Source organism: Lissotriton helveticus, chromosome 1_2 (genome assembly GCF_964261635.1).
Source record: "Lissotriton helveticus chromosome 1_2, aLisHel1.1, whole genome shotgun sequence".
NCBI classification, from domain to species: domain Eukaryota; kingdom Metazoa; phylum Chordata; class Amphibia; order Caudata; family Salamandridae; genus Lissotriton; species Lissotriton helveticus.
Genome location: NC_136058.1, coordinates 136,700,536 through 136,721,036, shown reverse-complemented (window position 1 = coordinate 136,721,036; position 20,501 = coordinate 136,700,536).

Genomic DNA, 20,501 nt, shown 5'->3' with positions numbered 1-20,501 from the left:
TACCCCACTTGTGTGGGTGAGCCTAGAACCCACAACACAAAAGGCCCTAAAGCTCTAATTTCATAGATAAGAAATAGGGGTAGCTGAGGTATTTGGGGCCACACTGTAGCACCATCCATGCAAACCTATGTACCACCGACATTTTTGAAAAACAGACAGCAAGGGGATTCCAGGGTATGCCTTGAATGGATCCTGTTAGAAATGGGATATCTGGTTGGCTAAGGCTTGCGCCAAATGCAGGTAGAGACCACCACTCTAGTCAGGGCATGGGAGTTGCACGCCAAAGATAACCCCTGCTCACCCCCTTGGTAGCTTGGCACGAGCAGTCAGGCTTATCCCGGAGGCCATGTGTAAAGCATTTATTTATTTTATTTTAGATTTATAATGCGCATGGCTGCCCCAGCAATGAGGCGTAACAGCGCACGCACACAGCAACAACATCCCAGGCACACTACAAAAGTAACTCCACACAAGGTTATATCAAAAATAGCCTTTGTATTCCCCAAACACATTAGAATAGTAATCACCCAATATACACTGTGCCAACTGGCACTGGGCGATGTTTACAAGGGATTATAAACACATGACAGGGCCACATGGACCACTGCCAGAACAATCATAAAGCGAACTTGGTAAAAGTAAAACGGATCATAAGCGTACAACCAGTAACCACTGGTAATCACTGTCCCAAGCACAAGCCTGTAACATAAACTACATTATGTACCGTATCAGATCAGGCGCGAATTATAATCTGCGCCAACCTCTCCAGCATAAACACCTTATGCAATCATCTCACAAGTCTAAATGCATAAGACCCTAACCTCCTAAGTATAACTCACATTAGGGGCGTAAATCACACAGTGAAACATAATCTCGCTAGCATAAACCATGATATGCAAAACAACCTCATAATCATAAACCACAGTTAGAGGTATAACACAGGGTGCGTAAAACATACTACATGCATTACATTCCCCAGCACCACATCACATTAGCACATAAATCACATTAGGGCCTGGCGCCCTATAAATCTAACTGTCCCCCTGGCCAATTGGCCATCCAAAGAGGGGGGCTCAAATGCCCTATGTCCACAAAGTCAGGGCTTCTGCCTAGGCAGCAAAAGTCAAGGGTGCGCCACTGCGCAAACCTAAACGTTGCAGCTGCCCACTATTTACTGGGCAGCTGAGAACCATAGCATGAGGGCCTAAACAATGCAGCTGGCACTAATTGCTGCGCAGCTGGGAATAATGGGGAAGGCCTGGCACCTCTTGTGCCACTTCTGTCCCTCTCAGGGACTTTCTCAAGAATTGCACCAAAAACGTTGCAGCTGCCTATGCTGGTGCGGGGCAGCTGGGGATAGGACAAATGGGCACTAGCACAACTGTGCCATCTGGGCCTGGCTGGGGCTCTCAATAAACTGTGCCCCTGTTGGAGCCACCTAGGCTCTAGGAATAATGGTGCCCTTGAGCACACCGGCTCCTGAAATACTCCCTGGACTCCTGGGAGCCCCGCACTGCCGTTGGCGGCCTCGGCTACCTTCTTTGATTCACCGGGCCCCCTCCTGGGACCCGGGGCTCTCCCCCATCCAGCCGCTACCGCAGGGCTCTCCCTTCCGCATGGGAGCCCTGCATTAGCAAGTTGCGACGCTACTTCTGCTTCCATCTGACGGCCCCGCCCACAATCAACTGTACCGTGGATGGTGGCGCAATCTCGGCTCTCGGCCGCAACGAGGGGTAGGCTCCCTCCGTAACCAGAAATACACAGAACACTGTTTAGTGGCAGGGGACTTTAACATCCGGATGGATGATCCGTCTGACCCTGCTGCCATAAAGCTTTCTGAAGCCATGAATCCACTGGGCCTAATACCTCATTTGCAGGGGCCGACTCATGCTAAGGGGCATACTCTTGACCAGGTCTTTTCTACATCTCCTCTGGTGGTGAAAGAGATCATCCCGGTCTTGTGGTCGGATCACTGGCTTGCCAAATTTGTGATCAGTGGCACTGCCAGGTTGTCCACCCCTGTCCCACAGCAACGGGGACGTGCTTTTAGAGCATTTAGTAGAGTGACCCCTGAGATGCTGGCACAGGCGGCTCTGAACCACCCTTGTCCTCTCTTAGGTGAGCTGGAGAGGGACCTGGAGTCCTTGCAGGATTGGCTTACGGAGAGGCTTAACGATCTGGCCCCGATGCAGCCCCCCCGCTTGACATCAAAGCGGGTGTCGGCCCCTTGGTTCACTCCTGCACTGTGGGCTATGCGGCAGCAGTGCAAGGTAGCCGAAAGGGCCTGGCGGGCTCACTATGACAGCATGGACAGGTCTGCCTACAAGGCTGTGGTTAAGGTTTACCACCGGGATATCCGCCTTGCAAAGAAGGCCTATCTCGCGGGGAGAATTGAAGCGGCCGGGAATTCCAGCAAGGAGATTTTTACCATCGTAAGAGAATTCATTTCCCCTCGGACCATCACTTCGGAAGAGGTGCCCTTAGGTTCCTGGGCGGCGGATCTTGCCTGTTTTTTTACTAGCAAGATAAAACTTATACAGGACTCTTTTTCAACTGTAGCACCTGTTAGGCCGCCGATGTCCGAGGTTGGTATGTCGGTCTCTGTTGCGCGGGGCGCCATGCTGGCCGAGTTTCCATCCTTGTCAGCCCCCGCCTCTCTAGCACTTATGGGCAATTTAAAATCTGGGTCTCCGTTGGACCCTTGCCCAGCTAAACTTTTGGGTAAATTGGCGGAGGTAATCAACCCACTGGCGAACCCTCTCCTCAACCTTTCGTTGAGTTTGGGAGTGGTTCCGTCAGAGTGGAAGAAGGCCATGGTCATCCCGCTACTTAAAAAACCTGGCCTGGACCCAAAGGTCCCAGCTAATTATAGGCCGATCTCGCTGCTGCCGGCCTTTGTAAAAATCTTGGAAAGGCACGTTCAGTCGGTGCTCTCCAATTTTTTGGAGTCCCACGAGATTCTGCATGACTCTCAGTCAGGCTTTCGCTCTAATCGTAGCACCGAGACCGCGCTCCTTGAGGTTTCTGAAACCATCAAAGGGGTGTTGGATACCGGGGGCAAAGTCATGCTGGTGTTGTTGGACCTGTCGGCGGCTTTTGACACCGTCCCCCATGATGGCCTTCTCGCGAGACTCTTTGAGATTGGTCTGCGGGGGACGGTGCTCAAATGGTTTTCGTCTTTCTTAGCCGGCCGCCGGCAGACGGTCTGGACACCACCGGACTCCGCCGTGATGCCGCCATTGGGAGTCGGGGTCCCTCAGGGCTCTATTTTGAGCCCGACCCTCTTTAACATCTTTATGACCCCTTTGGCGGCGGTGGCGGAGTCGTTTGGTGCCCGGATCGTGTCGTATGCCGACGACACCCAGCTCCTCTTCTCTTGCGAGAAGGGGGCTGACTTTGACGGGGAGAGTATCCGGAATTGCCTTGGGGCGGTGTTCGCATGGTTCCAACGGAACAGCCTCAAGTGCAATTCCGATAAATCGGAGGTACTCTTCTTCGGGTGCGATATAGAGCCCAGCTGGCAGGCCTGGTGGCCCGTCGACATGTTCCCACCATCCGGCTCCTCCCCTATGGCTAAAAACTTGGGGGTTAAGATGGACAAGGGGTTGACGATGAGAGCCCAGATTCTTGGGGTGACCGGCACCTGCTTCGGCCTATTAAAAATGCTGCGGAGGTTCTTGCCTTTTCTGTCAGAGGAGCATAGGAGGCTGACTGTGCAGGCTCTTATAGGCTCCAGGTTGGATTATGCCAACATTCTTTACCTGGGCCTACCAGAGTACTTGCTACAGCGGCTTCAAGTTGCGCAGAATGCGGCGGCCAGGGCCATCTTCGGTCTAAATAGACGTAGCAGCGTCTCTGGGCTACTGCTGACGCTGCACTGGCTACCCATCCGCAAACGGATTGCCTTTAAGGCTATGATTTTGGCCTATAAGGCGCTCCATGCGGTGGGGGCGAAGTATCTCCAAAAGAGACTGGCCTTTTACCATCCGGCCCGTTCGTTGAGGTCTGAGTCTCTTCTCTTGGCGGCGGTACCTCGTGTTAAGAGGGCCCGCCTGGGTGGCCGTTCCTTTAGTCTATTGGCCCCACAGATGTGGAATTCATTGCCGCTCCCACTTCGGGAGGCCACTTCTCTTCTTGAGTTTAGGAAAGGGCTCAAAACCTGGCTGTTCTCCCAGTAGGCTCTTAGGTAGTTTTTTTTCTTTATTTTTTGGGTGTTGTTCATTTCTTTTAAACTGTGTTATGTTACTCTGCATTACTTCCCCTTTCCAAAAGCGCCGGGACACTCTCTTTGAGTAACCGTTGCGCTATACAAAACAACAAATAACATAACATAACATAACATAACATAACACAGCGGGATGGGCACAAACAACTCTGAAGGACACAATCGCGGGGTGGGCACCCGCTAGTCCACCAAAATGACACTAGCATGCGGGGTGGCACCCGTGAGACAAGGATCAATGCGGGTTGGGCACCCGCCATCGAAACAGCGACATAAGCGGGGTGGGCACCTGCAAGGCTCATAAGGAGGGGGACTCCCTCAGCCAGGGCTGCAGCGCCACGCTGCTCAGCCCCCAGGCTCTCCCTCTCCCAAGAAAAGCTCCAGACAAAGTGCTCCCAGGGCGCTGGCGGGCTGCATCAAGCCTTGGCAAAGGAAAAGCACCAAAAAAGGTCCAAGAAGTCCTGGAGGTATCAGGGGGGGAATGTAGGGCCCAGGGGCCAGGACACAGGGCACTCCAACAAGGAGGCAGCCCCCATGGCGGTCCCTCCTGGGCCCCACTAGCAGCAATCCACCCTCTGTCAGGATCTAAAAGAGAACAACATCATGGGGTCACAGCACCTGCTTTTATACAGCATTTTCCTTTGTCTACAACTGTGGGGTAAGGGGAGAACCAGATACAACTGGTTCAGGAGCACTTTGTTTTGCTCAGCTCCTCTCTCCTTTTCACAAGAGAGGCTAGGGATATCAGATGCACCACAGGAGGTGGAGCCAGCATTGTGGAGGGAAGGCACTGCCCTATTCAGGTCCCAGGTGCAACTCCTCCCTCCCATCTACATGCAGATCTCTCTATTCACCACTGGGCAGACCCATCCTGGCTCCTGAAGCCAACCACACCAGCCAGCCCCTGTCATTCACAAGCCAGACATGCAATTCACATCAGGCAAGCAGACACACTGCACACAGAAATGCCAACTTCTAAAAGTGGCACTTCTCCACTAGTCACAGTAAATCTGCCCACACCATCGCGCATCATTTATTCTCACAAGTTCGCACATACTAAACTCACCCCTGCACTCCTCTCATATCAGGAATAACCATGGACACACATATCCCCCATGCATTCCTATGGGAGGGCAGGCCCTTCTCACCACACATGCACAGAGAGAGCAAGCACTTTACACTGGGCCACACTGCTAAAATGTGCAGAGGCCTAAATTCACCAACACCAGGTTACAGAAAAAGGCTAGGAGAACGCGAAACATTTCGGGCTGAACCTGCCAAAAGGGCCAAGTCCAACAGATCCAATGTGTGGTTTTCTTACCCACAATGCACTTTGCATGAAAATATGCATTTTCCTTACGTTTTTTTGATGGAATCTTCTAGAAACCACAGGAATCCATAACATTCCTATCACCCAGCGTTACTCCACATGTGCCAGTAAAAACATTGTAGCACTTGTATGGTTGGGCATAGTACCTGTGACAGGAACAGATCAAACCAATGTCAATGGGAGCAGTACAGAAGCTTTTCCTGAGGAGCCTGATGTTGAAAAACCATAAGGGCCTTCACTTAGGTCCTCAGTGTCTGCCTAACAACCTCACCTAAAAGGTTAAACACACTGCCATGAAGTAATGCAGCATGCAACAGGAAAGATGTGTCTGACAAAAGAGGCCCTCTAATTTTGCCTCTACTATGAAGATTTCTTAGCCTTTCATGGAAAGAGTTAAATTTTGCTAGATGTCCTGGGTGAATCTCTAAATGCACCTATGTATGTGTGCCTTAAAGACCTAGTCAAGGAAAAAAATCTAAAGTAACATCCTTCTTCAGTATTACGAATCTGTGTAAAGACATCACTGCACTCAGGGGATGGTAACCATCAAAGTGGTATATAATGTTAGACAGATCCAGAACTTTGACTCAAGCCTCATCATCCTACTTGACCTCTTTGTAGCCTTCAACATTGTTAAGCCCTCATTTATAGCCTGACATCTTCAATAGGCTTTGTCAGTACTGACCCACAACATTTCAAGGGTTACCTGGAGACATTGGCAGAGATTCAAAAGAAAACATCATTGCAAATCCAAGCTAATCTCAGAGTCTTCTGACATCACTGCCGAATCTATCTCTTCACCGTTTATCTTCAGTCTATATATATCTCCCCTATAAGACGTGTTGACCACCAAGGATGTTAGAATTGTGTGTGACTCACACAGATCATGCTCTGACAGTCTCACCTGGCTGTGACCTTATGCACCTGAAGACCTGTCTTGCTGCTATACAAGCCTACCTGAAATTATTGTAAAAATTGTAAATTGATACTTGTATAGCGCACTACTCACCCGCAAGGGTCTCAAGGCGCTTGTATGAATACCGCTGTGGAACCCATCCTGCTTTCCCTGTGAGGTGTCCACTCCTGGGCACCCCCAAGGTGGAGGCCAGGCATACTTAGCATTGTGGGGGCCGTTGTGGAGATTAAGCAAGCTATTGCCCAGAGTTGCAGAGTGGGACTCCATGATTGGAATAGGCACCGAGGCAAGAATTATCAGGTCCGTGGAACTTTGAGCCCAAGACCTGCCGAGGCCGGGAATTGAAGCCTGGTCCCGGGCTAGTCCTCTGCATCAGGGTCTGCCGCTCTAACCATTGAGCCACACTTCTTCACAAATTTACCACAACTGTGCTCATAGCCAAGAAACCAAACAAATATATGACTGGCCCTCTGCCATGCATTTTGACAGCCTCATTCTTTGACGCATTGATAGCCAGAATGTTGAAAATTAGTACGTTTTGGTGAACATTATCTGCGCCATCTTGCCTCTTCCCCTGACGCCACACTTTTGTCGTGCGCGCCCGCCATTTTTTTAGATGCCCCGATCAGAACGAACCCTTTTTGCATGCCGCTGGCCCCTGACATAGCCCTTTGCCTTCACTAAGCCTGCACGCTGACCACCCCCCTGCTTGCACCTGCCTTGAGTCATAAACCCCTCTTCGGCGCTGCTCTGCCCCAGGCCCTCATCCTGTTCCCAGCGCGACACCTCCCTGCTTCCCTTTCATGATCTCCGGCCCTTAGATGCAAACCCCCTTTTTCCCTGTGTGCCCGTTTTGTCTTCCCCGTTCCCAGGCCGACACCCAGCTCTGCCGATACCATTCCTTGCCCCTCCCCGTACAATAGAAAGCTTCCCCTATCAAAGGATCCCCGGGTTGATCAAAGCCCCCACTCCATGAGATCCGATCAAACCCCCCACATTCCGTGAATCGGCGGAACATCCAGCTGCGTGATACTCATCACCTATTATGATTAGGGTGGGGACTTCAACTGTAAATGTGTGTGGGAACGGGCCCAAAGGGGATTTCCGGGAATGTCTTTTCCATACATCAAAGCTTTAACATGAATGTGTAATCTACAATAAAGTCATAAACCAGTGTATAAGAGGCCAGGCCTCAGAAATGAATGTAGAGCACCTCAGAACGATACCTTCTGTCCGTTTCGTTGTGTTCTCCTCCGGAGAAAATAAAAACCTTGTTTCCTGCTTTCCAGTCTCCAGCGCCTGCCTCTTCATTGATTAAATAACTAGAGGGTCACAGAGGCAATACCGCCGGGCAAATATCGATTGTCCCCGACCCGAATCAGGTTTTTACAATTGGCGCCCAACGTGGGGCCCATCAGCGACTCGTGGATCCAGTGGGAGAGGTCCCGACGACAGAGTGAACGACTGCAACGATCGGGAGAGCTCTTGCCCAATAGACCCTCGTCTGGCAGCCGATCATCCGAACTTCACTAGTTCCGAACAGACCTCTCTCGAGTGATCTACGGTCCTGACTGGGGACCATCAGGAGTGCCGTGAGAAATACGAGAAAAAGAGGACGATCGGGCGCTGGATTCGGAAGACAAGAAACTGTCCACATGGTCCGGGTAAGGTCGTGTAATCACGACAAGTTACGAAATAATTGCTTGATTGTTTGATTGTTTAAAAATACTAGTATTGCTCTTTTTATTTATTTGGAGATTCACTGTCTACAAACGGAGAAACAACGGGCTCTCTCTTTGCAAGCAGGGGAGGATAGGTAGGGCAGCAGCCGTGCTTATTTTTTCTCCCCCACTCAATAATTACTTGAAACTGAACTGTTGTTCGCAAAACTATTGTTTCCTGGAGATTCCCTGTCTGCAAACAGGGAAGAGACCACCCTTTTTGCAGATAGTGAAAAGGGTAGGTAACGCAGATCTTTGCGGACCTACTCATTCTCCCCATTGTTATTTATTGGTCTTTTTATTATTTTTGATCCATGAGGTGTTCACTGCCTGCAAACAACGTTGAATAGAAATATTCTGTCCGGTCTTTGCACCTAGTGATAAGATAGGCAGTGCTGACTTTTTAGTCCCTCGTTACGAGCCGTCATGTCTGTCTTCTCCCCACTGATTAATAGCCTGTTTAGCCCGGACCGTTTATTAGAGGTGGACCATATAGCTCCACTAGAAGGCACCCCTAATAAGGACATGTTCATAAACTATGGATTAGTCACCATAGCCTATAATAAATTGTGGCACAGGTATACCGAAGAGAGTCAAGACAAACAGTGGCCACTGGCAGGATCCTTTGACCTTGATAAAATAGAAACGTTAGAAATAGCCCTTCGAAATAATAAGACAACGCCAATTATGCTCGACAGTCTCGGTATGTGGCGCAGAGAGGCTATGCAACGACAGAGAAAAGACGAGGACAAACCAAATAGAGAAATATACCGACAGGACAACCCCAGGACATCGCTACCCACAACTTATCCCCCGACACTATGCAAAAGACGACCAGACTTAGGGCCAGCCCAATGCGCTTTTTGTAGGTATGTCGGACACTGGAAAGCCCAATGCCCGACTCTACTGAGCGTGAGTAAAGGCAAAGGGCTGACAGGAACGACAGACCGGCAGTACGAGAAAAAGCGCGAGACAAAGAAGAACCCGACTTACATAGACAGACCAGACAGAACCACCACGTTTGATTATGCCCGATGGCACAGATTTCGCCAGGACAATTTCAGCGGCATGCTCAAGTTCTCCTAGGTCGGGCAACGTCAAGACGGGAACCCAGCCTCGTTTCAAATTCACAGACGGAAAGAGATAATTATGACCAATAACTGTTTTATATTCGTCTTGGGTCTTTGTATGTCGTACTTGTACTGTCCCCCCGTCTGAGTTTGTGTGTATGTAATGTACAAATCTGCGTCATCCCTCTACACGTGTTTCCGTGTTACTCAACCTCTGTTAGCAGAAACTTAGCATAAAAACAACCTGAAAAGAAAGAAATGGTAAAACAAAATCCGTAGACCATTAATGAACTTGAACTTTTAATTTAACACAACAAACAAGGAATAATAACGGTAAACTGTAGAAAATGAAAGTCAAACAGAACATTCGCCCCCCCCCCCCCTCATTCTGGAACCTTCCAAAGTAGGGCAGGGTTACGGCTACGCCCAACCAACGGCAACCCATATAAGGCGGGCCCGGTCGCCAACTCTTGGTCAGGAAATCTTAACGTATGGGGGAGCCGGAGGAGAGGCAGGAGCCAGCAGCCCGGGCAGTTGTAGGTAGTCCCGCCACATGTCTCCTCAGCCAGCCGCAACGGGCCTGGATAGACTTAAGTAGTCCCGCCACATGTCCAGAGGAGAACGAGGCACCTTTTTTCCTTTTCTCTTCCGTAACAGCCGCAGCAGCTCTGGACGGCGGGATGTCCTGCACGTACCTCCACCACAATTTGTCCAAGTTGGGCTGGGAGGGAGAGGCGACGCGGACGAGCCTCTCCCACCTCCACCGATAGGAGGTCTCCCAGCCCCCGGCCCGACGCCGAACACCCCCAGTCAGGCGATGGTGCCAATACTTCCACAGCACCGAACACACCATGGTGGCACCCCAGTACTTGCGCAGCACCGAACGTGCAATGGTGGCCATATTTTCGGAACACCAAACCTGCAATGACTGCACTGATACTCGTGCCGCGCCGAATGCGCGCCACAGGTGGCCATACTCCCACAGCACTGAGCACAGGACTTGGGGAACACCGGATGTGGAGAGACCTTCATGCGGGGCGATGAAAAGGAGCGGCATGGAGTGCACCGGGAGAAGGAGACGATGCGGACGAGTCTCCCTCGCCCCCCCAGGTGGGGGCATCACAGCTGCACCCCAGCTGAACGTCCCGCTTTCACACAACAGGGACCTCTTCCTTTCACTCCGAAGGATCTCTCCCACTCTTGCAAACTCGACGAGAGTGGCCCCTGTAGGGCCTCAAAATGGCGTCTGGGTCCGCTGGAAGGCGGGCCCCGGCCACTAGAGTAACTTTGACCAGCAATATAACTCGAACATTTGCCCCCTGGAGCACGAGCCCCCATCTCCGACAGCATCTCCGCAGCCTTGAAAATCCTACAAAGGTCCCCGGCGGAACCTTCGGCCTCTGCAGGCTTCCGGTAAGGGACGACTGCCTTGGTCGCCAACGAAACAAACATGACATTACCACTCCTTCTGTTAGCATGAATTCTAGAACTGCCGAAAAGGACTCTGGTCCAAACTGCCAGTAATGGGAAACATTTCCCCCTGATGCTGCTTCCGGACTGAGCCGGCCCCGCCCAAAATGGCGCTGGTATCAGTCGGAACTTACGAACACCTCGTGGTGTTCCTTCGCACTAATATAAACTTGATGTTCTGAGATTTTATATGATCCTTTGTACACTTGGCTAGAAAAGACAAGGAGAACTCACTCGACGAACAGTATGAAAGGATCCCCGTTACAAATGTTGATTACAAATGTACAATATATTATATTTTTATAACTGATGTAAACCTCATTTACGACGCACACGTACGGTATGCATATAGGAAATCTGATTACCACTATTATGATTATGCCTCTAAATTATGAAAATAAATGCCCCCGAACCCCCAGCCAATTAATAGACGTTTTAGTCTCTTACAAATGAATGAGTAAAACTTTCCGATGTTTTTATTGCTGCAAACGACACCCCCCACTGTACGCACTTTAGCCATTGCCACGACCGGCCAAATACGACCGCACCCTCATAATCCTCATGCTGAAATGATTTTGCAAAATAAAGTTTTTGAAACTATGGACGGGTATTGCATGCTTTATTTTAAAAAAATGTGGGATCGGTGGGAAAGTTCTTTTCTGTGCACCCTACTCTGCTCTCTCTTTAAGGTTAAAAGAAGATGGTTGCCCAGCCCTGGAGGACGGATCGGATCGACGACACGACACTCCGCCTTCAAAGTACGCGACTGACTCATGAACTCTCGCGTAGAGGAAGACCTTGACTCCCAAGGATGGGTAAAACGAACGGTGTAAATGAGGGAATGTAAAAGGAGGGTGAAATGAAATAATGTAAATGTGATAAAATACAACGTTCCAAAGTATCAGGGAACGGAGCTGACCCAAGAACCGAAGAACCTTAGAACGCCACAGCGTTGAAAGAGGTTTAAGGATCCCGATAGTGAGATACATCCTTTGACTAGATACCTCGCACTAAGCACCTCTGGTTTCCTTTTTACGTTTCCCCGCACACGACCTATATGGACACACTACCCCCCCTCGACTCCAGAAACCATATCCCCGGGGACCCTGCCCCGAGGAGGAAAGACGAGTAAGAGGTAAGTAAAGGACTTATGAATCCATGTATTTGAATATGCGCGAATGCTGTCTCCCCCACCCCCTTTTTTCCCTCCCTCTGCAGGTTACATCAGAGATTACAGCCGAGGTGTGGCGAAGATCTGAAGCCTTGCCATGTCTAATACACGAAGCTGACTAGCGCCGCAAGGTGGTGTCTAAGCGCGCCTGCAAACTACTCACGTATCGAACAAACCCGAAAAATTAGCGCAACCTGATAAAAAGTGATCACCCTTAAACCAGACCGGACGAATGAACCCATGTCACGTATGATGCGAAACTATGAGGGAATGTGTGTGTGTGACTGAGGCGTCGACCCAACTGGTCGAAGGACCGAGAATGCGAGAAGTGCGACAAAATGGTACCTCCTTTCTTCTTTCCTTTTTCTCAAGGCACGTCCCCTCTACCCTGTCTAATGCTCAAACTGCATGATTACAAGATTCTAACGCAGACCCGTGAATGCCCTTTGCTGTGTAATGCACTAAATAGCCTTTCTTGAATACACTGCCACCCTCTCTGTTGCACGTGTACTATTTAGCCTGCCGTTGCACTCTCTCTCTCTCTCTCTCTCTCTCTCTCTCTCTCTCTCTCTCCCTCTCTCTCTCTCTCTCTCTCTATCTCTCTCTCTCTCTCTCTCTCTCTCTCTCCCTCTATTTTTGCACTCCCACTCTTCCGAGTGATTAGCCCCGAAATTGGCAGACTGCCACCCCTAGCACACCACCTAATTGGCTTCAAATACCGTCAGTATTTGCACAAAAACTTGTCTTTAATACAATCACCCTGAAGCCGCGTCATTACCTCTCCTTTTCCGCTAGAAGTCAATGAACCGAGGTTGGGCCATAAGGGAAAGGACAGGTAGGACGACAGAGGTTCCCTAATCTGACCCGAAATAAGGGAACTACCTGTCAACGGCTCCTATGGTACAAAACAAGGACCTCAGAATACGCGACCCTCCCCTCCCCGAATTGTCGCAATACCCAAACCGGAAAAATGATCACCCCTGTTACCTCCCCTGTATCGGCCGCCCAAAAACTGGAATTATGAAACTACCCCTCATTTCCGGTTGTGAGAGATGGGTCGATTTATGCCCTTACCACAAGTTTCCTATGTCCCTGGTTGTTCCCCATAAAACCCCTGTCCTTCCTAATTAAGTAATCGGGCTGTAAAAGGTTACGTAGGATCCAGAGTGATGTTTTACAAGGTTAACAGACTAGTCCAAGGTAAAGAAATCATCGAAATGAACCCCGTAGTAGTTGAAAGGCAGGATGCATCGATAGAAAGGAAATGTTTAGCCATGTTCGTCTCTCAGCAACATACCTGTGTAGTACCATGTTGACGACTCACAGTACCCTTTGTAAATGTAAAACTCTAGAGAACGACATATCTTTGCCAGGTTCGTCTCACGAAGGTGGGTCACCATCAGATGAACTGTCGTAACTGTAATAAATAATTGTAAAGGAAAGTCATAGTAAATCCAACAGGCCCGTCACCGGTCATTCATATGCCAGTTGTGAACACTAATATAACGGGCATTTTTCATTCTTTGCCTGGAGCTGGGAGAGAAATAGACTTTTTGATTATCTTCATCTGCAAATTCTCTAAAGACTGTCTTTTCAAACTTGTTTAAGGGTACTGCTGTTGGAGGAGAGAAGGACCGGATGTGGGAGCACGAGGCCTGACTGCAGACTAAGGAACACCTGCGACATTAGCCAAGGCGAGACCACGACAGAAAAGAGCTGCAGGACGAGGCACTGTTTTCGACAACATGAGAAGAAAGGGTCGACCTGATGCCCCTGCTCGATGTCCAGTGTCTGTCGACAAGTCCCCGCTCTCTGAATTCGGTCACACGCCCGCCTATTTGAAGTCTCTCGTTTCCCTAGTTTTGTTCCTAATTTGGCCTTGCTCCATCCCCCTTTTCCTCTGACCTACCCTATGGACTGTTTCGTACACTCTTCTTCCATCTGAACTTTCTGACAATCACTTCAAAGGACACAGGGCGAAAAGGACCTTTCCGACCAGAAACGCAAGGAAAGGGTCGTGCCCTGCAACGCAGAACTTAGAACAGAGCTGGACTTGTAGCTCCACCGCCGGTGCTCAACAGCGCCAACGAAAGGCAACAAAGAATGATGAGAACTCGTTAAACTTCGAACATTTGACATCCCCAATCGCCGTTTCTGCTAGACCTCATTTCTCTCCCAGCCGCCATTATATTGACCATGCTCCAATCCGAACCTGATATATATGTAATAACCTGCCAGTATGAAATATGCTTGCTGCTCTCGCTACAGAATCATTTTTGTATTGCATTCCTATGACTTTCCTGCTAAACAAATTGATCAAAGTTTATCAAATAGGCCCACCTCCTAAAAACTAGAAACGTTAAAATGTATTGTTTACAACTCTTTTCCTCTAGGGTTCCTACCGTTTTCTTTCTCATGCCCACCACAATAGAACCGAGTAGAAAATGAACCAGCAAGATGTCTTGAATATGTTAAAGGGAGGACTGTTGAAAATTAGTACGTTTTGGTGAACATTATCTGCGCCATCTTGCCTCTTCCCCTGACGCCACACTTTTGTCGTGCGCGCCCGCCATTTTTTTAGATGCCCCGATCAGAACGAACCCTTTTTGCATGCCGCTGGCCCCTGACATAGCCCTTTGCCTTCACTAAGCCTGCACGCTGACCACCCCCCTGCTTGCACCTGCCTTGAGTCATAAACCCCTCTTCGGCGCTGCTCTGCCCCAGGCCCTCATCCTGTTCCCAGCGCGACACCTCCCTGCTTCCCTTTCATGATCTCCGGCCCTTAGATGCAAACCCCCTTTTTCCCTGTGTGCCCGTTTTGTCTTCCCCGTTCCCAGGCCGACACCCAGCTCTGCCGATACCATTCCTTGCCCCTCCCCGTACAATAGAAAGCTTCCCCTATCAAAGGATCCCCGGGTTGATCAAAGCCCCCACTCCATGAGATCCGATCAAACCCCCCACATTCCGTGAATCGGCGGAACATCCAGCTGCGTGATACTCATCACCTATTATGATTAGGGTGGGGACTTCAACTGTAAATGTGTGTGGGAACGGGCCCAAAGGGGATTTCCGGGAATGTCTTTTCCATACATCAAAGCTTTAACATGAATGTGTAATCTACAATAAAGTCATAAACCAGTGTATAAGAGGCCAGGCCTCAGAAATTAATGTAGAGCACCTCAGAACGATACCTTCTGTCCGTTTCGTTGTGTTCTCCTCCGGAGAAAATAAAAACCTTGTTTCCTGCTTTCCAGTCTCCAGCGCCTGCCTCTTCATTGATTAAATAACTAGAGGGTCACAGAGGCAATACCGCCGGGCAAATATCGATTGTCCCCGACCCGAATCAGGTTTTTACAAGAAGACCTTGGATTCTAGATCAGTGGTTACAATATGCACAAATGAAAGAAACTCTAGCATCATATAGCCCTGCTTCACCAAGTAAAGCTATTTCTACCAGAAGCCACCTTCAAAAATTCTGTCTAGAATGTATTCATGTGCAGCTGGCTTTTACTCTGTAGCTAAGCTTCTTGTTTTCACATAGATCCATAAATACAGACATGCATACCCACATCTAAATACAGAGTGGCTTATTTACAAGCCCAGTGCGCAACTGGAACGTCACCTTCCTTGAGGTACAGTTGCCGAACTGGGTTACCCCATATCTAAGAGGCCACACAAAGCCCCCCTATGTGACTTTTCATGGCCTCATAGATATGGTGTAAGTCAACGCAGCCCAAGTCGCTGAATTGCCTCACACTGCATCAGATAGGCTTGCCATGTGCATTGAGATTGTTTTTGTGAAAGAAGGTGTCCCTTTTTGCACAACCTCAACCCGATTTCAGTGCAGGCACCCTTACCTGCATTGGCGTATGGCATCCATTTGTGTGCATGCGCTGTGCATTCCCGTCCTTTTCTTTTCACGCTGAGCAGTCAGCAAGAAGCCTCGCAGCGCTACCCTGCACCAAAATGTTATAAATGAGGCCCAGAGTGAATTATGCTGTATCTCTTTCCAAGAGTACTTCGCTTTCCTTCCACCACTCCATAAATAGTGCTTCTTCTTTCTGTCACTTTTTTTTCAATAGTGCGCTCTACCCTTATTGAAGCACTTCCTCTCGTTCAAGTATTATCTTCAGCCAGATACCTGCTTCTCGTATCTTCATCAAATGTAAATTATATCCAGGAGTCTGTTCCTCATTCCCACGCCCTGTATTCAGGGGCAGCTCCTCTACTAGGGTAGAGGAGCGTCGCACCACTGCTTTCTCACAGTGCGAGAAGCAGAAACATAAAATGATTATAACTTTCTGTTATGACCATTGTATTTTTGGTTGCATGCAGGCGTGGGTGGTACTGCTCTGAGAGCAGGCCAGTAGAGGTGTGATGTGCCTGCCCACTCCCGAGTGCACTAAAGACTGTTTGGTCGGCCCCCTGGGGCCGCCCAAACCACTCATGCACACTCTGCCATTCTCCATGCAGGCTGCAATGCAGACTACATGGAGAAAATGGCCTCCTCATAAGCTCTTGGCTGAGCGGCGGCACGACCAATCACAACGCTGCTTGCAGCATTGTGATTGGCTTAGGGGAGGGAGGGAGCCTAGCTGCCTGCTTCTGCTTCATGTTCATGGAGAGCAGGACAGCAGAGGAAGATGCAGGACCTGGCAGGCGGAAAGGTAAGTTTAATTATATATTGTTTTTACTTCTTAAATAAACCCCCTGCAACCTCCCATGCCCACGCATCGCCCCCGCGCAACGTCCCACGCCACCCCAACTGCGAGTCATGCCGGACGCAACTGCCTTTATTCACTCCAATAACCTCATACTTCTTCCCCTTTTACCTAGGTTCATCATGCCATGCCCATGTGTCCTCTCCCTTCTAATTTCCAATACATCATGAGTTTCCCAATACCCCAGGTACCTCATCTTCCCCCTGTTCATAAAGAAAGAGCTGAGGATCTTGAACTTGTGCATGTAATCTTGTCTCCTCTTCACTTAAAGTACCACAGCAATGATGCAAAATGAATATTCTCTGAAACCAGAGGCCTTTGTCTGGACTTTCTTTCTTCCATGCCATTTATATGGAGACCCAAATATTAGACCAATTGTGTTTCTCTGCTATAGCCTAAACCCGAGTTACATTCATATTTGTACAGCCTTCTGTTATCCGGTTATCACAATACAGCAGATAGAACCAGATATTTCCAACAGGAAGCAAAATGCAGGCACCACCTGTCATTCTTTTACAGTGAGTAACAAAAATAATATCAATTTACATTTCTTGCAAAATATCTGCTCTGCATTTCACATCGCACTCACTTTTCTATGATCTTTTGTGATTCATTTCTGATGCGAAGCTGCATTTCTACACATCCACCTCATCTCTTACTTCCTGTCGGGAAGTTCAAGTGACTAACAAATCCCTAGATATCAAAAACACGCCGTTCTTAAATATGTTTCACTATTTACAAACCTTAGTTTTTTGTTAGTTCCATAATTTATGGGCAGAAAGTTCAGTCCACAGGGACTTGCCCACATATTTATTTCCATGGATTGTTAATAATATCATGGTGGAAACAAATGAGTAGAACTTAAACGTTTTAAAATAGACTATTCTTTAAAGGTAATCGATGTCTTTTAGGGGATCAATTTTTACTCAAAGAATGACATTTAAAGATTACAACGTTTTAGCACAATCGTAACATGAGTTGATGAAAATAATAAATCCAGATGCTGTCATGCCAAAAATATAGCACTGATAAATGTGAATTTTCTTTGAATGTATCTCCCGGCCGAAAATGTAATAAAGCCTTGCCCATTAATGTTGCAGGTAAAAAAGAATGAGTGTTTGTGTTGCAAATGGGTACTGGGAAACACGACGTTTTCATAACATATTTATTTTTGTTTCACGTTTCTTCTATATGTTTCTATAAAATCTAATTTCATAATACAGTAACAGCCTCTAAAGTTACCAGTTGTACGCCTACCAGCAATTCACAAAGGGATACCAAGAGGAGAGATCACTGCAACGAGTGCAAGTCCCTCTAATAGAAATAGAACAAGCATTGGAAATGCAATAGGTCTCAGATTTATTTGAGTTAGAGATAATGGCATTGTAAATGGCAATGTCTTTTAGCCATGTGTTATGGAGTGTATGCATGTGGTGTGTAGTGGAATTATGTGGGTTGGATTGGAATTGTTAGTTGTGGAATTGTGTGGCGTGAAATTGTGTGGTGTGGAGTGTATTTGTGTAGTGAAATGATGTGGCATGGTAGAATGTTGTGGGCAGTAATTATGTGGTATTGAGTTTACTGGAATTGTGTGGAGTGGGATTGTGTGCTATTGAGTGTAATTATGTGTAATGGTATTTTGTGTTGTGGAATGGTATGTGGTGGAGTTTAATTATGTGGTGTGCTGTAGAATTTTGTTTAAACAAAACAAAATGCCAGTACTGCGTAGTCTTTTTGACCACTAAAGTGCACAATGAAATTAAACAATTGTATCACCGAAGACCTTCAGTTTAGTCTGAATCAATCTATTTATTGACTTAATTATTTTTAGAATTTTTTCCAAATTGCATTATTTGTTTTACATTGGAGAAAATAGAAAAATTATACTACTATATACAGAATTCCTTATGTGCAAAAAAGGGGGGACCTTTTTAAGTCCAGTGGTGTGTAATTAAGAAAAAGATAAACTCCAGACATCAAATCAGCCACCGTTCTATTTCAAACATTCTTTGACACACTCATGCCACATTCTCACGCTCATCCAAAACAAAGAGAAGATAAGAAAGATTGTGTAATGTACCTCACCCAGGTTTTTTGAACAAGGTACTATCCAATTCTGTAAATTTCTAACAAGACTATTTTTTATCAAAAAAGCCATCTAATTCAATTATATACAATTTACATTTTACACATATCATATAAAAACAAAAGATTGGCCCAAAATAAAGGTTGACGCGTTTCGAAGCCCCTGAGTTGTGGGGATTCTCCTCAGGACCGTGGGGAACAGATCCTGTAAGACACAAAAACATCCTATTCTTACTATTTTGTCTTAAAAAAGTAACCTTCAACTACTGTCCTTCCCTGCTTCATTCGCATTTACCTGTATATCCGAGAGAGGAAATAGTCCTTCTTTCCAATTTTTGTACATCAACGTATGGGGACTGTCAGTGTCGTCCCTGTTGGCGTGAGAAAATCAAATACTTCATCACCACTATACCTAAAATCCACTCATCTTTGAATATCAATACTAGCAGTGCATTACCTTGTATTTCCGCTGTTTTCCCATTGATTGTCGTTCTGGTTGGATTTCTTTCTTAGTTCACTCTGCCTGCATCCAAACATATAAAGGTTGTCTTATATGTCATTCTGCCTTATATTTTTTTTCACTCGGAACATCTTTAATCGTGAAATTGCATTTGTTCCTATGCTAAGGGTTTACGTGGATAGACTGATCAATACGAAAATTATCCACTACCGCGTGTTCATATGATGCTATTCCGGTCATTCTTGCTACACACAATGAGTGGCGCTGATCGGGGCGGTACGTTTTTCATGTTAGAAGCCGGTTGTAAAGGCAGCTCATGCGTGATTTGCGCTCGAGAGTGCTGGAACGCTATCTCTTAGGCTTAAAACGTTCAGCAATGCTATAAATTCTTACAACCTTCGTTCCTTACCTTTGTTCAAGCAGAATAATCACCAACAGTAGAACCGGCTCTTTTTTTCCGTTTGGAGCCGTAATCACTCCAATGCGTTATCAGTCACTTTCTGTGTGAGTCATAAAAGAGTGCCTGGGCATACTGGGAACTGTGGTTTTCATTATTCTATTCCTCGGGATTGTAGTTCGAGCCACATTTTTTTTAAAAAGGGGAGAATGAAAACTTTATTGATGGCATCTAGTGCTTCATTCTTCTATGTTTAGGTGTCTGAATACATATGTACTAGTGAATAAGGATCCAGTGGGTGGTGACTTTAGGTCCTACAAAATGAACCTTTTATGTGATACATGCGGGAAGTTGTTTGCTTGCGGTGCCACACGTCTTAAAAGGAACACTGTCTTTCTGAACAGATTACAGATGGTATAGTTCCGACATTTCATTTAATCCATTCACCGCTGTATTATATTTAAGAATCAGAAGTGCTTCTCTTCTCGACAGTCTATCCTCCATGTCTCCACCTCTTGGGTCTGGGTCGATCTTTAAAATCACTGTCCTTCTTACGTAATTTTCCGTGTGGGCATGGTCCTTCCAGTGCTGTACCAACGGGGCTGTTAATATATTCTTACGGATTCTTGATCTGTGTTGGGTAATGCGTTGTCTTACCTCTTGACTGGTCTTACCTATATATGGTTTTTGGCATGGGCATAATATGCCATATACTACATATTTGGTTTTGCAATTTGTGAACCGTTCATGTGTCCATGCGATCCCATCATGTTTGAACACATCTCCTTCGATTATCAATGGGCAAGCTGCACATGTACCGCATTTGTGGTGACCTGTAATGGGCGGCAAATTCATGTATTCCCTGAGAGAAAGACTTGTCGTCCTTGGGAGAGCAGCTCTCACTATTTGGTTTGCCAAGCTTTTATCTTTTTTAAAAG